This window comes from Epinephelus fuscoguttatus, linkage group LG17 (assembly GCF_011397635.1).
Source record: "Epinephelus fuscoguttatus linkage group LG17, E.fuscoguttatus.final_Chr_v1".
Taxonomy (NCBI): Eukaryota; Metazoa; Chordata; class Actinopteri; order Perciformes; family Serranidae; genus Epinephelus; species Epinephelus fuscoguttatus.
The window spans coordinates 28712619-28729730 of record NC_064768.1 but is presented as its reverse complement, the minus strand read 5'-3'; the positions used below and the strand labels follow the sequence as shown (position 1 = coordinate 28729730).

Here is a 17112-nt window from a genome sequence, read left to right as displayed (position 1 = left end):
GACACCAGGGCACAAACCGAGTTACCACTCCCATCTCTGGTAGAATTACAGAGATTTCTTGTTTCTGCCTTTATCTTACAGACATCCTGTGGTAAACCGACATTAGTCCACATCCCTATGTAAAACTAATCCTGTCCGAGTAGTACTTTTCTTCCCTCTACACCAGATTTCTTAACACGGTCATCTGCTACAGGCTGCTGCAAGTGTTTGCATTTCATAGCCAACGCTGCTACATGTAGCTACATGCTAACATCAGGGAAACATGTAAACTTGGTTGCCAATGTTGTAAATTGTAAAAGTGCCACTATATCCATCACAGTCAGTCCCTGGCTGCAATGATGGTGCAAAGATGCAGAGATACAAAAGACCCAGAAACACTCACCAATCAGAGCAGACTGGGATTTTTCAGGAGGAAAATATACTGTTTTTGAACATTAAAGCATGTAAAAATGTTTAAACAGAAAATCAAAATACGAGTTTGAACTTGAATACTGGCATAGAAGGTTCTCTTTAAGCACCAGGAGCACCTTGTGGTTCTGCATGGCAGATTAACACTCGTCGCAAAACCAAATAATATTTTTGTGGCATGGTCCGGATGTCGCCCCCGCAGTCCAACAGGTGAAGCATTGCTTTCAGTTCTGCTATGACCTAAAACTATGATTACTGTATTGTTCTCTGCTTAATAAATGAGTAACCAACGTCCTTGACCAATTCCATCCGGCTCATACTGATGCAGAGAAAACAACACTGTTATGACAGTGTCATTATGAAATGTCAAGTCGTATTGTTAAACTCAAAGGGAGAGAAAATAACCACTCAGGAAATGTATTAACTGGAGAAGCATCATCATGAAAGAAGCAGAGAATTATTTAATTATTTACCATTGAATTTCAACATAATCAAAAAGTCTTTAACAACAAAACAGTATGTCCTGCTGCACAGAACCTGTACAGATGCAAACTGGTGATAGCAGAATGATGTCCTTCGTGTCTTGTTTGGGAACATTAGCAACCCTGGAGATAAAGAGGGCAATCATTAGCTCACGCTTTCACACACACTCACACGCAGAGAAACACACTCTATCCACATTATTTTTAGCCAAAGAATAATAATCTGTTGAAAACCAGAGCAGATCTCTTAACTTTCCTCTTCTGCATACAGAGTAACACTAACTCAAGCCACACACACAACACTTCCAATGACCTCACTGCCTCACCGTTCAACTCGATATAAATGTCTCCCCTGATAACAGCCATTTCAGTTACATATTTCTAACTTTATCTAGTTGTCAGAATGTCATGGTCTGACAGGTGAAAAAGGAAAACAGTGTACAACATTGCTGGAATTTTTCGGAAAAGCCAAAAAAAGTCAACTTTGATTGGCTGCAGCAGATAATGACTGAGTGCTGCTGCCTGAGCAGAATTGCCTGGAGTAAAACCAAGCCCATGTTGATTTCTGAATCAATATGGGCTTGGCTTCCAAATCATTAACAGACACGAGCAAGCCGAATTTTTCTGAATAAAGAATCTAATTACATCATTGTGGATGGAAAGGATGCAGCTCTCCCACACAAGGACACACATCTCCTCACTGAAGAAAAGGATCTGTAGTAGTAGTAGCCTTGTACTCGGTTTTCTTCATTCTTCACTCTACGTGTTGAGAGCAGCTTTCAAAGTTTATAGCCACTATAACAATAAAGGTGCATCATTTTTACCATTTTCTGAATGATGCCTCACATTCTATCATCAAGTGCTTTATTTTCCCACTACATTTACAACCCTAACTCACAAGGGGCTGTTGCTAAATGTAATGTAAAATAGCAGAGCGATTCCTTCTCACCCTGTAATTGGTCACGCACAGGCACCTACAGTAAAAAACGCATTAAGATGGCTTTAGCAGAGCATGGATTACTGACTGTAGTTCAGAGCAGTGGTGATAACAAAACTACTCTATTTCATGGGCAAGTGGCTGACTCCTTCACTTTCCCACACTCATCTCCTTCACCTTTAAGGAATATTTTCAGTGGCAGATATAAATATTAATGGTGTGTTTCGTAGAGATGTAGGTTGATTTACTGTCCTGGGATATTTAGCTTAACATGTTTTGAAAATTAAGTCATGTAGACTATTTAAGTAAAAGTATCTATATACCACTCTGATGCCACAGAGCTGCAGAGCTGACACGAGAAGCCAAAAGGGCAGTGCCAAAAACTGCAGTTCTTTAAATGGCCACTGGGGGCTAGCTCTGGAAACAAGTCAATCGCAAGTGCTGAAAAACCAGAAATGAGTTAATATTTTTCTACTCCCGGTTCCCTTGTCTCAGAGGCAATGGGTTTTTTGTTAGATGCCTTAATGAAGGCTTTTAGGACTTTACTGATTTATCTCGCAGAGCAAAACGTTAAATACCCGACTCGTGATTTTTGAAGCTTTCATGTGTCTTAAAAAAATAGCTTTTCACTTCTGGTGACTGCATTTAGGCTCAAAATTCTTGAAACTGTTGTGGAGATTATCTTGCTGAACAAACATTTAAGTATCTTAAATGTTTATTTGTCACAGAGCTCTTTTTTGCAATCATCCAAAATCCAAAAATTCTATATGCTTTTTGATTAGGGGAGCCCGGGCGATGCTAACTTCCATGTCAGCCTACAGAAAAATGTCATCCCTGGAGCACTCTGTAGATCTAATGATAAAATGCCCAACTTTACAGCAGAAATACAGCCTGGAACAAAAAGCAGATTTGGTCTCTGTCGCTAATTTCCTCCTTCATGACAACTGTGCCAGGGGATGATTTTTCTTTGATAACTCACACGTTTGCATTTTACTAAGGCTTAGAAGTTCAGCGTAGGTCTCTCAGTAAGATCCACCTTTCGCTCCTCCACAGTGCCAGCCTATATGGTCACTTCTGGATCCCAAAGAACAAGATGGTGACGGCCTAAATGCCACACTCAGATCTCAAAACAGGAATCCACAAACCAATTACTGACATTACCGAAGCTATGTCCATTAATTTTCTCATCTGAGGCTCATAACATCCGCCCACAAGAACTTCTAAAGCTCATTATTGTGTTATACATATATTCTTTGTTTAATACAAAACCAAAGTATGCAACCACACATTCCTATTTTTACACTTAGGTCATTATACGAAAACGTGCCATTTTGCATCCCTTGAACAAAACTTTGCTGTAACTGTCAATAAACAATAAATACACTACAATCATTTTAGAACTTATTTTCCATATCTCTTGTAAAATCAAAACAATGTAAAAGTTTATTTCTTTTGTTTTCAAAGAGTTTTAAACACCTTTTTTGTATGAAGCATCATTCAAAAGCTGTAAAAATGGCCTGTCCCTCAATATGATTGTTCTACTTTTACTAGCTATTAAGGCCCAAAAAAGTCAAACTATCATAAAAACATAAACTTATATATACAGCCTCAAGTGTCCTTTAATTACTCGTGAATGGGCTTTATTCTTAATATATGTAAAATGTAAAAAACATCAATTTAGTTGGGTCGCCAGGTAGTCGTCAACCCTGTTACTTTTAATGAAAACACCCCTTCTGAGATAATGGACTGATCCGAAAGTTGCATCATTTCCTGGGAGTGAAATCAGCTTCCTTTTGTGAACATGCTGGTGAAAAGACAAATAAGTGTCCTCTTCTTTTCATGATTTTTTCTTAGAGTTATATAATGTTTGACAGACAGGGACAAGCTTATTGTGTCAGCCCTATTTCCACAAAAGGACACTTTAAAAAGATATTTGTTAAAAAATTTTAATGTACATAAATAAAATGATTTAAACCTCTAATGAATGTGGTCTCATGACCTTCACCACATGGCTAGTAATGGCTGCCAAGAATAAACTCTGTTACCATCAACCCTGACATAACAGGGTTGACAAAAGTATGGTTTTGCGAATACATGAAAATATACTTTCCTTACCAAAAGTATTTACATTATATACATGGTTTTACAAGTTTCATCGCTAGCTGAGAGGGAAATTGAAAAAACTGTGCACTTGGTGACAAGTTTTCGAAATTTGGCATAGTGTAAGGTATGGGTATAAGGTTTTCAAAAACCAAGTTGGGATAGCCACAAATATCAATATGGCCCTCACCAGAGATTTGGATCTGCTCCAGATTGTAATGGGTTCCATGTTGGACCATGTTATATCTCTCCACCAAGTTTAACACCGTGCCAAATTTTGAAAACTTGTCACCAAGTGCACAGTTTCTATGAATTTGTACGAATTCCCTCTCAGCTACAAGGTTAATGATCTATACTTATCTATATTAATACACTATCAGCACAATGTCATGTTGAATGGAAGGTTTGTGAATGTCCCATTATCTCCATTACACCCAAAGCTGCAACTTAAACTAACAGTATGGTAACTGTTGTCAACCCTGTTACTGAGGTGCCAGCCCTGTTACCTGTATAATATTCTAGTATAATTCAAAAAATGAAAACAAAAATGTCAAATCAACTTATTTTATATGTTAAGTAAAAGAAACCAGTAATCTACAGAACAAAATGTGGGTATTATTGTTTTGTTTCCATATTCTGTTCTTAAAAAGAAAGATGCTGTGAAAGTGTCAATTGCAAATGAGCATATTCATCCATGGATAAAAATAAACACCTCAATATTCTCACTGTACAAACACACTCAGTGTAACAAGGAGAGATTTATCCCCTTCTATATCAGATTTGTTGTAAATATGTGTTTAAAACATTTTCAAACATTAATTGGTGTATTGTAAAAGGGTTGACAAAACACATGTTTATTAAATGTGGAAAAAAATAAAAAAATAAGATAGCCTGAGATGGCACAGCAACTATTTCTAATAGATAAGTATCTATTTAATCCAAAAAGGGTCATAAATATTTTTAAAACAGTACTTTGAAAATCATACATTAAGAATGGGAAATGGCATGTTTTCATATAATGACCCACTTCTGTTTTTGTACTTTGCTCAGAGCTGTTTTCCCCTCTTCCCAATCTGCTTTGCTACGCTAACTGTCTCCTGGCTGTAGCTTCAAATGTAACAAACACAGGCCTCAGTGAGAGTATAAATCTTGTTATCTAACTCTTGGCAAAAATGTGCAAAAGCGTATCTTCCAAAATGTGAAAATATTAATCTTAATTTAATGAAAGAGAACATGAGCTGATGATGATATTTAGCAACATAAAAAGGCGACTACACTCCAAATATAAAGACACACGCTGATTCTTTGATGATGGTAAAGGGAGTCCTACAGTACATGCAGGGATTTGATTCTTTAGATTTCTGAAGTGGTGAAAGAGCGAGAGACGTGTGGGTGCATGACGGCACATCTGTTACAATACAAATATATCAATCATGTTGCTTTGAGGACATTTTGTCAGGTACACACAGTGTCAGCCAAAGACCTAAAGATGGGTATTAGTTCTTCCAAGTGACGGATTAAGCTGAAGGACGTTTTGGTAAAACAGCAGAATAGACAGGTTACTTAATCAAAAGTCATTGTCATGCAAATTGCACGACAATTTAATGCAAAGGTAATTAATTAAAATGTCTGCTTGGGCTAACTTGATGTCACTGCTCTAAAAATAACTCCAAATGAAATAATGGCTCTTTTTTTCAGACTCGGATTCAATATTCTGTCTGTGAATTTTCTATCAAAGACCATTAAAATAAAACAGAAAGAAGGGGATCTGTTTAATAGCTTTCACCAGATGCCTGATCTGCCTGTGCATTCCTTCGCTGGATGAGTTCAAAGTGGCTTACACAAGTCCTTATCAGCAGCAACTGAAGGTATTCATTTGCACATGTGGGCTGGCTAGAGAGGAAATTTGTGCTTCTGGCTTCATGCTAACCCACAAGCTCCTGTATTAACACACACACACACACAAATGGTCACATAAATTTACAGAGGTGAAGAGAGTCTCCTATTTTCTCTCTGCCTGATACCATTACCATTATCCGTGCCATGCTCATGGCAACCATTTAGAGCCCGGGAAGAGTCTGGCCTGCAAAGTACACCGCAAATTGCCCCACTATTAACTAATCAGTGGATAGGTGTACATGGATGCGCCTGATGTCCTGCACTGTTACCGTCACAGCCAGCCTCATAATAATGTGACTATGGAACTATCAAAATTAAGTTTCAGAATGAAGATGTGCTTGTGCAAAGTGCATCCACCACCAACATTGCTTTGTGTACAGACCTTTGACTGTCATTTAAATGTGAGTGACTGAATAAGCACCTAATCATTCATGTAGTAATTAACTCAGTGACAGTATGCCACATGCAAATACCTTAAATTATTTTGTGGCAGTGCATTATATAGCCATACGTCTTTTCCTTGAACTCTTTAAAGTTGCTTTTTAGTTGAAAAATACGTATTAAACTCATGATTACTTGGTGTGATGTATGACAAAGCCTACACTATCATTTATTACAAAGAAACTTGTTAGAGCAGAATTGAACTGTATTTCTTCTGGTTGAGGAAATAATATGTTAAAGACTTTGACTGTTTTTGACTCTAATTTCTCAACAAATTAAGATTATTTTTTTCTCCAAAAATGATGTGCATTAAGGGAAGATGCAGTTTGCTGCATAAATGCAATCTTGATCAAATTTACACATGATGAATATTTTAATTAAATGTTTTGGGGGGGGTTTTCGGGACACAATCCGAGAGCATCTAATTTAAAAGGCTCATAAAGTTTACATTTATAAATCAACAATTCTAATGTTATTATCATTATTATTATTAGCATAATAATAATAATAATAATACAGCAAATTTGCTGAATATACATGAGCACCTATGATAAGCCTTTAACCTAAGTCATGCTAGTACTGTCCACTGAATTATACATAACTGACTTGTAATTAGTTTTGATTTCTATTATTTAGAATGGAATAAATTGTTGTAATCATTATATAATCAGTTTAACAATTTAGGTTATTATTTTAGAAAAAGTCATTAATTCTTACATAAACTGCAAATTAAATTTAAGGATTCATTATGTTGACACAGCTCCAGTTATTAGTGTTAAATTGAAAAGACCTCTCGACATTGTAATTAAAACTGCAGCTATTGGATTGTTTCTCACTTCAAAACAAGTTTATGGAAATTATTTTACCATCATAAGATCTGTTATGGTTCATGTAACTAAAAGCAGATGTTAATAAATCTTTACAAATGTTTAATAGCAGGAATTTCACACATAAATAAATGATAATAAAGCTGGATATCAGAGAGAGTAATGCAATATAGAAACTCTTTATAAAACAAATAAAAACATACACAGACAAAAACCATTAAAGTACTTATAAAGAAGTTACAATATACTTTTGTTTTCCTTTAATATAATGAATATCCCTCACGGGGATTAATAAAGTATATAAAATTAAATAAAAAAATGAAATATATTTTATAGTGCAATATAGCTGAAATGTCCTAAACATACTATTTATTTCTAAACAAAAAAATTACTTTGCATACTATGACTATTAATGTTCTCCTAACTTCAAAGATAACTTAACTATAAAGTCGAATAACTCCTTTTTCTATAATGTTCCTTTCATGTGTCATTTCTAATAAAATTTCAAAAAACTTTGGATTTGCATGAACAGGAAAACGTCTCCCTCAAGATCTTAACAGCCAGTCCAGAGCGAAGAAAGCAAGAAAGATGGCGACAGATGGGTTGAGCAGAGGTCTGCGCTGTCATCTAGGTGACTTACTGTACCGCACTTTCCATCCACCCCCCCTTTTCCATCTGCAGATCATAATTCACATCTTAAAGATAACCTTGTTTTTTCAACTCCAGAGAAATAAATAGCCACGCGCATTCTTCCATAGTATGCTCTCAATTATCACTGTGAGGGAAAATCCGTTCTCAGGAGGCCTCCCCCTCTCAACCTTTGCTCTCCTTTCAACGTTAAATATGTTTTTTAAAAGAGTTTAAATCTCCTGTCAGTCACTAAATCGATCAGGCAGAAAAAAACGAGAGAAGTGAAGGCAGACAACACACAAGCCACGATATCCTTAATCAAACTGGAGGCTTAAGGTTTTTGCATTTTGGATTTTCTGCTCGTAAAAGTTTAAATATTCCTTACAGGGATAAAATTAATTGAATAGCATAACAAAATAGGCCACGACTGATAAATTGCATGCAATGTTCTAAAGCTCCAACTTGTTTGCAGAGATGGATATCTGCATGCAATACAGATCCCATTAGGGCACCGCCTTTTGTCCTACATCGCTAACTCCCACTTGCATCAATAGGCAATTGGAGAGGAAGCACACTGCAGCTGAGGGCTATGGGAAAGCAATTAAAGAAGTATTTTGTCACTGGACTTCAGCCGAAAGGCATTAACTACAATTCCCTCCTGGGCATAGTGTTCCTCGTACGCTCTGTTGGGTCAGCGAGTGGGCTGTATCTGGGTGCTACAAGCTGTAAACAGACAAAGAGGGAGACAGGCGCAGTGAGAGAGATGGGTACTGTTATAACGAGGAAGCACAGTAGCCAGCAGGAAAAGTAGTTGCTTTAATATCGTGGCCAGAGGGTAAAACCGATGGGGGTGGTCATAAACAATGCAATAAACATTCAGTTAACATTATAGGAGCAATAAGAGACAAATTAAGGAGTAGGGGAAAGGGGAAGCAGCCAGTGACAGAGGAGAAAAAAGAAAAGCGGCAGCAGAGAGCTTTAGAAGAACAGAGCGGTATAGACTGCAAATCACTCTCTCTTTGCACAACAAGCCCCTGAAGCCTCTTTCTGAAGCCCCTGAAGCCCACTCAGACCCTCAGAAAGAGTCCACCTGGACCTCTCTACCGCTCTGACTCACTGTAACATGGAAGAGCATGTTTGCCATGCAAGCAGGGTCCTTAATGGTAAACAGTGAGAGTTTTACTCCAATACCTTGCTAAGGTCAGACGTCATTGCTGCGGCTGTTAAAAAAAAAAGCAGCGTTTGAAGTTTCACAGAGGTTATGCAAGAGAGAACGTTTGTGCAAATACCACTTGTGTGATGACAAATGGCGTGGAAATAAATTGTTACATCAAGGTCGCATCCAACTTGAAAAGGCACCTCTAAATTTTCCAGAGAAAATTGCCTAATGCAACAAAAAGAAAGTGAATGTGTTAAGAGAGAGGAGAAAAATCATTGGCCACAACCTCTTAAGTCGACGTAACAGCTTTCCCTGGGTGCCACCGATCAATCATGGAAACCTTAATAGGGGGTGATTACACCCGGTATTACAGCCGACCCCGTGAGTCATGGAGAGGCTTGAAGAGCGAGCCAAAAATGAGGATGAAAAAGAACCGAACTGAAAAGGAAATCAATGAGTGGTCTGGTAGTCGAGGGATATTGTAATAAGTCAGAATTACCAATGTATCACAGCACACGCGCACACACACACACACACACACACACACACACACACACACACACAGGGAGCTGCCGTCGGAGGGAAAAAGTAAGCTACATTAATTACTGCCAACCACACTGGGCTTTGCTTTTCAGCCCCCTGAGAGACAGGCTTCCATGGTGAACAGCAGGGGTCTTCTGGAGGTGCCTGATGTATCTGTAATGCTCTTACTAGGTATTTCCCTGGGCCTCACAAGGATTTCCGATTCATCTACTGTCTTGTGTCAAAGCAGCTCTAAAGCTCTCTAATTGGGACGTTATATCTCATTTATTTAATCTTTACATAAACGCAAGTGTAAAAACAGAAAGTTTTTTTTTTTTTGGCTGGGAGCAAGAAATGGGTTTTAGAGGGGAGGTAAATGTTGTTACCTTTGAACAGAGCCAAGTTAGCTGTTTCCAGCCAGCTATGCTAAAACTGTATCTCGCACTACATAACAGAGACATGAAGTAGGTGAAGATCTTGACTACCTTTTAATGTTTTCTTTCGCATGTTAAAGGATCAGTTCACCCCAAAATAAAGAGTCCATATTTTTCATCTTACCTGTAGTGCTATTTATCAACCTAAATGTTTTAGTGTGAGTTCCTGAGTGTTGGAGATATCGGCCGTAGAGACGTCTGCCTTCCTTCCAATATAATGGAAATAGACGGCACTTACAGTACTTCAAGTGCCTAAAAAATGTATATGAATATCTCAAAAGCACTATCTCTTTCCAGAAATGAATCAGTCAGAGTGCCGTCATAAAGCAACTATTTGCTTTCTACAGAACTACACCTGCCAACCGTGTCACCACTCAGAAGGAAGAGTGCATCTACTCATGGACGAAAGGCTTGTCCTCCTCGACTGAGCTCTGATGGTAGCTCAGTGGTGCTAGGTGAGCTATCAATAGAGGCACACTTCCTTCTGCGCAGTGATACAGTTTGCAGGTGTAGTTTGGTAGACAAAAAATAGTTCCTACATGAAACTGCTCACAACAAGGTCTGTGGATTATCTTGAGTAACTGGGTCACAATTTCTGGAGGGAGACATTGCGGTTGAGGTCTTCAAATGTTTTTTTTTGGTGCTTTGAGCACCACAAGTTGAGGGCCAACCAGCTCTATCACATTTAAGAGAAGGCAGACATCTCTACGGCTGATATCTCCAACACTCAACAACTCACACCAAAACAATCTAGACTGATGAATGGCACCACAGGAAAGAAAAAAACTGTGCATTTTTGTTTTTGGAGTTGAACTGTCCCTTTAAGTCCTCTATGTAGTGCAAAACACAGGTTCTCATTAATAAAAAGATCACTTATTAGTGCCATCTTCTTGACAGATTGCAGGCACGTATGCAGGCAGATGCATCAGCACCGTGTGAGAGCCCCAGATCTGGAGAATCGGAGCCAAAAATATTCCAGTGCGTCACTGTAAATGTCAGTGTTTATGAGAAAAAAACAGGACATGCATATCTGGAGTGATGATCTGGACACCTGGCTGGTAAACAGCAAGGAGAGTCTTGGGTGAACACAGACAGAAAGGGAGAGAAGCAGCAGCTTATCTTAATGAAAATTAAGGACATTATGAAAGGTTGAATGTAGGACCTGGAAATTTTCAGCAAACTGCAAAAAGAAAATCTATTTTTAACGATGAAAAGGGATCCTGTCAAGACAAGCCATCACTCCCCACATCTGTGTCAGCGACCCCATGTGCACTCTGTGACTGCGTGTCTCCCAAAGCGACAGAAAGCTATCAGGGGTTGACACTTTGGTAGGGGGAGAAACAAAAAGAACCCAGGAAGTGTTTTCCAGCCAAACACAGGAGGGAGAAGGTGAAAAGATTTAGTGCAAAGGTGGGAGGATGGAAGGAAAAGAGAGACTGAGAATGCAATTAACTGTGAAGGACAAAGAGTTAAAGGACAACAACAGAGGACAGAGATGAAGAGAGGTGAAGACAGACAGAGAAAATGAAATGAAATAAGAGAAAGCAGGTCGGTGTATCAGTCTGGCTTCTGATAAACACAGGGAACAGGAGGGAAAAGAACAAAGAAGCGAGAAATGAGATAGTTTGGAAGTACGAATGAACAAAACTGCTAGAGTAGAGGAGGTATTGCAAAGGAAGAAAATGAGAATAAAAGCGAAGGACTGCTGTGAATGAACAGCAAACCAGCGATATAAAGAGAAAAAGAGGCATTTTTTGTTGCGCTGACAGCAGAGTACAGAAGCATACGGACATTAGCATGCTAATTGGATCCTTATACAGACATGTTTGTTCCAGTTACCACCAAAGTCATCCAGAAGGATACAGATGGGTCTACAGCAAGAGAGATTTGGCTTTACAATCTCAGTATATGGCTGCTGCCATCATGCGCCACAGTTTTAGCACTCAACGCAGGCTTAATTTCTAAAGCAAATGAGCTCACTATAAGCATTAAACATTTAGCAGAGTAATTGTTAATTGGTGTTTTCAAGGAGTCACTTGTGAAAAGTGGCCTAAATACAAGATTTGGGATGCTTAATAGGGTTAACAGCTTCCGTAGCCTGGTGGAAATTTAGAAACCATTCTGGAGAATTGAATTTGCATTAAAAGCCCAATTTAGCAGCTTTAAGGGGGCTTTAATCAGTCCTTCGCACACACTAACAGCCATTGGATAATGAGCTACCTCACCATTTAAAACAGCAACAGCCCATTAGGTTAGAATAACCCCAACACATATTATTTCACCTGTTTGACAAATTGCTTTTTACGTTTCAAAACCTATAATGTGTTTTTTATGACGATAAGGTAAACTTGTAAGATGAACACTGTAGGAATAATAAAAATCTGATATGGGACTGCATGTTCCTCTGCTCCGCTAACAAATGCACTGTGATTTCAGATAGGGAGCATTCAATCGATCAAGGAAGTGAGGAAGCACGTTTTGCTATTAGCTGTGCAGCTGTAGCATCTTGAGTAGCGGCGCTGCAAATTGAATTCAGGTATTAGAGCGGGGGGGCGGGGGGGTCACATGTCAGCAGAGACACAAAGGCATTTTTCAGAAAGGTACATCTGTTTGTATCTTTGTGTTTTTCAGACACACACAGAGCTGCACTCATGCATGGGCAGATTATGAGACAATGGGCCCCTGGGCACAGATGTGTAAAAGGCCCCACCACCTCTCCTACACAGGAGCAAGACACACACACTTTGTGACGTCTTTTACTTGTTATGTTGTTGTTTTACATCCCTGTGTGTCTCTTTGTGGTTACATTTTGTGTCTATGTGGTTGTTTTGTGTTTCTTTGTAATCCTTTAGTATGTCTAAGAGCTCATTTTGTGTCTCTTGGGGGTATATTTGTGTCTTTTGGTTATTTCATGTGTCTTTTTAGATCATTTGCATCTATTTGTAGTCATTTTGTGTCTATGTAGTTGCCTTGTGTCTCTTTGTAGTCATTTTGTGTCTCTATGTAGTTCCTTTGCATCTCTTAGTCATTTTCTGTCTCTTTGAGGTATGTTTGTGTCTTTTTGGTCATTCAGTGTGTCTGTCATTTCTTTGCATGTCTTTGTTGTCATTTTGTGTTTCTTTAAAGATCGATTTGTGTCTCTTTGAGATATATTTATGTCTTTTTAGGTTGTTTTGTTTCTCCTTCTAGTTATTTTGTATCTCTTTGTAGTTTCTTTGCATCTTGTCGTGGTCATTTTAATCTCTTTCTGGTCGACGTGTTAATTTGAGTGACAGTTTACAGGTGAAGTCCAGGGGGCCCCTGACACTTTGAGCCCGTTAGTGATCCATCCATGTACTCATGCTGTCTCTGTTGTGCAGACCTGTATTTACCAAGCCATCAGCCATTTACTCACTTCTAGCACCACCTATTGATAGTATATGAAGTGCTGTAGATGCAGCACTGTACATGAGATGTGTCACTGTCACTTTCGTTTCATTATTTTTATGTGCGTCTCTCTCCTGGAGTCTCCAGTGAGTTCAGTCACAAATCAGTAGCGAGGTCCTATTACTCTAAAACTGCTCATCCAGCCACCTGCACTTGGTAAACAGCTTTACGGGGGGAGAGATAACTGCAGCAGATGACTGTGAAATTGAATTTTACAACAGCAGATCCTCTTGTCTTCATGGAAAATCACGAACAAGAGCATTTGCCCGAATAAAGTTCATATCTGACTCACGCAGAGAACTGAACATGAAAGATGGACAGAGCTTTGCAGAGCGACTCCAGCTGCACTGCACATATTGCAACACTTAACTTTAATGGCACCCTATAACCAGTCCAGCTTGCTCAATAGTTTCAGCTAAGTCAACTTCAGCGTGTGTTGCTACTCTTTAAATGTCTTTATTATTTTATACAGACTCAGATGTGTGCTGCTGTATGTCTCTGGTAGCTTGAAATGAAGACGTAAAGGCTGACCTCTGGCTCTGACAGCACACTCCTATTTATTATGTAATGGAAAAGGTTAAGCCACACCCTCGCGCCTGTCTGAGCCAGGTGTGTGGCTTGCTAGCATGAGAACTCTAATGTGAGATATTTCAGTGTGATTCCAAACTGTGCAGTTGCTCCAAACGTTAAGCGCAGCCAATGTAAGTAGTTGACTGCGTGACAGGATCACATCATCCGACAATCTTGAAACAGCTTGGGGTCAAAGGAAATGGCTTTTCCACGCTGGCAACTCTGGACCACAATCACGTTCATTCACATCACTCTCAATTCCTCTGATTTGCCAAGGGTGTGCTGTGCAGCGGGATAAGCACCACTGTTAGTTCTTAGGAGTAAATTGAGCGTCTTGTTCATGAACACGACAATTGCGATGCCCTGGCAGAGAGAAAGAGTGACATTTTGGGTCATAGCATGTACCTATGAATAAAACATGGAGCATTAGCTTGATTAATATCGAGGAATAAGAACAAGCTGTGGATCGTCTGATGACCTTCCCTTGAGTGATGGGTCTCAATTACACGACTCTGTGTGTGCGCAAGTGGGTGGATCTGGGAGACAGGGAAGGAGACAAAAGCTGTGCGTGCAAGTGTGTACGTTTGTGTTTTTGCACTCACGCAGTGTTTTCCCATGGCAGTTGGCCTCAGCGCCACACAATACAGGAGTGTTATGGTCCAAAACCCCAAAAAAAGATACAAAAGCACAAAGAGGCTGCATGAGTGTGCATCTCCCCCTCTCATCCACTTGTCTGTCATTTGGAGCGTGAAGCTTTAAAAGCCGTCCTTCAAACACTTGAGGACCATTGATATCTCACACACAGTTTCTGAATTTGATGCACAGTGTCCCTCTAAAGGCCTGACTTTCCTCCTTCATCTTTTCACGCAGACCTCTCTCAGACCTCTTGTCCCTTCAAACATGAAGCAAATTTGCCGCTCGCTGGCTCAGCCGCTCACCCGTCTCAGACCAGACCGACAGACAGCATGTGGGATGATGAATGGCAAACTTATCTCGGAGACTCAGAAAAGCAGCCAGACACGATTCCAACCCAGCCCAAAGTCACTGCAGGGCTGTGTACGTATCTCAGCCTGCCTGTCGGCACAAATCTCTTCATTGCTTTCTTCCTCATTCTCTGCTGTTTCTGTCTCTCTCTCTTCCTTTGACAACCTCACTGTGTCTGATGCTATTCTTGTCTGCACCGCACAGTGTATCAGTACGTGCTGAGAAGCCTTCGTTCCTCACAGTCATATCAGCTTCACTCACCATTCCCTCTAATAAACCACCCAGATGACACATGCCATTACCCAAACATGGTTACGTAAACACAAAGGAATCTCCTACAAGAAGAATCCCAACTTAGCCGCAGACATCTTCAAGGCATGCACTTCAGCTTTCTGCTCTGTTTCTGCCACTACTGGAGACTGAATTGAGGCTCGCAGCATTCTGCGATGATTTTGGCTTATTTTGTTTCCGGCTTGCGGGCCGGTGGGTCCATGATGGAATGCTTATTTTCCTTCTCCACAAATTTCCTAATATAATCAATATGAGGGCGAATGCATGAGCGGTGGTTTACAGCGGTGTCAAAAATTCTCACGGAGAGAGAAGAAGAGAGAAGAAGTCCTGGGTGGATTTGGCTCGTGAAAATATATAACTCATGCAAAGTCAACAGTTCCGTCTGAGAGCAAGGCAGAAAGCAGCTCACCCTCTGCACAGATGGCGTGTCCTTTAAGTGTGGCGTTTTGATTAATACAGCGAGTGCATAAAGGTTGCAGGCACTGACCTTTAATCTGTGTATGCATGTCTACCTTTGTGCAGTTGCTCTTTTTCCTGTGTGTCTTGATGTGTATTTATTAGCTTGTAAAATTGTGTTTATTGCTGGGAACGTAACAGATGCCTCTCCATTTTTGTTCTGTTAATGTCTTTGAGGAGAAGCAGGAGCCTTTGTGGATAGAAAACAATCATGCGTGTGTGTCCTGTTTGTGAATGCATAACTCGTGAGTGTGTGCATGTGTGACGTAAAGGTCTCATCTGTAACACACCCTTTCACTTCTCTTTGGTTGCACAGAGGAGTAGAAGAAGCCAGGCTGCCTTATGTGCGCAGTTTGTTCTCCACTGTTGAAAATCTCTATACATTGGCATTGATTCCCAAATAAGTATTCTGCACTAGTTGTTTATGGTATTTCTGAGTATTAATGTATTTTAAATCCCCTTTGGATCCCTGCATTCCCCAGAATTCCTTTAGGTGAAGCCCCCAAAACCACTGAATAACATTTGCTATGTGCATAATGCATGCACCCATTTCAATTCTACATATACAGAGGACTCTTCTCAGCCTTTATTTGAGTTTTTCAGCCATAAACCAGCATAGACAACTGTACAGCACATGAGTATGAGTCACATTCTGCAGTTTCTCCCTTGCTTAAAATAATCTGGATTTAAGCTGCTAGTTAGATTTAACACCTCTTCTAAAGGCTGCATAATAATAATCCTTTTACGGCATAAACACGGGAAAATGGAAATCCAATTCACACTGCGTCAACAGTCACGGTCATCCCGTGCAAAGAGAAGCGGATTCTCCTCCATCAGTCCCTCAAAATGTGACACAAAATGAGGCAAATTGGGATTTAAGCTGATTGACAGACATGCAGAAAATGTGATCTCCTTAGCTGACTCATCTTCAGCAGTTACTTACAGAAGTTACCGATCAAACCCGCAGTCAGTGACTTACCTTACTTCAGATTTTACAAACAGCAGCCCCAGTGAAAGAAACAGATGCTGAGGAGGTTCACAGAAGCCCGGTGTCGTCCTTCCTCGGACTCGCAGCTTCTGCGCTCCTATTTAACGCAGCGTCAATAAAAAACTTTTTTTTTTTGCATCCACGTAGATAAAACCCATAATAAAAAAAATCTATCAAAAGCTACTGCTGCCGCGGCTGTGCCCAGGTGTCTGTCGTTTTTATGAGATGAATTAATGACCGGCGGAGCGCGCGGTGAGGAGCGCTGGGCAGGGCGCCGGTCTGAAGCCGTTATGAGCGGTGACAGTTGGCTGCCCGGTAATCCAAGTGCGTCTAACTGCCTCCCGTTTACGCGGACGAGCGTGAGGTGGTGGAGCTCCTCCTCGCCTTATCTCTGTACGTGTGTTTCAGACACACACAGCTAAGGGAAGGCAGCCTCTCCACAGCCTGTGTGCGCACGGTTTAGACACTCATCCGGACTCCTGTATTCAAACTAACACTATAATGACAATTAATGTGGGCTGTCATGTGACACAGCTCAGTTTGACTTTCAAATGACTT

The 17112-nt window shown here is 40.1% G+C and overlaps 1 protein-coding gene across 1 annotated transcript in view; it reads right to left on the bottom strand.

The window, feature by feature from the left end:
- The window catches only part of calcr (calcitonin receptor), a 79129-nt gene extending 62079 nt beyond the window's left edge, over nt 1-17050 (bottom strand). Inside the window, exon 1 of the mRNA XM_049602228.1 lies at nt 16546-17050. The gene's annotated coding sequence lies outside the window, so the exon portion shown is untranslated. The remainder of the gene's footprint in view (nt 1-16545) is intronic.
- Nucleotides 17051-17112: the final 62 nt, after the last annotated feature.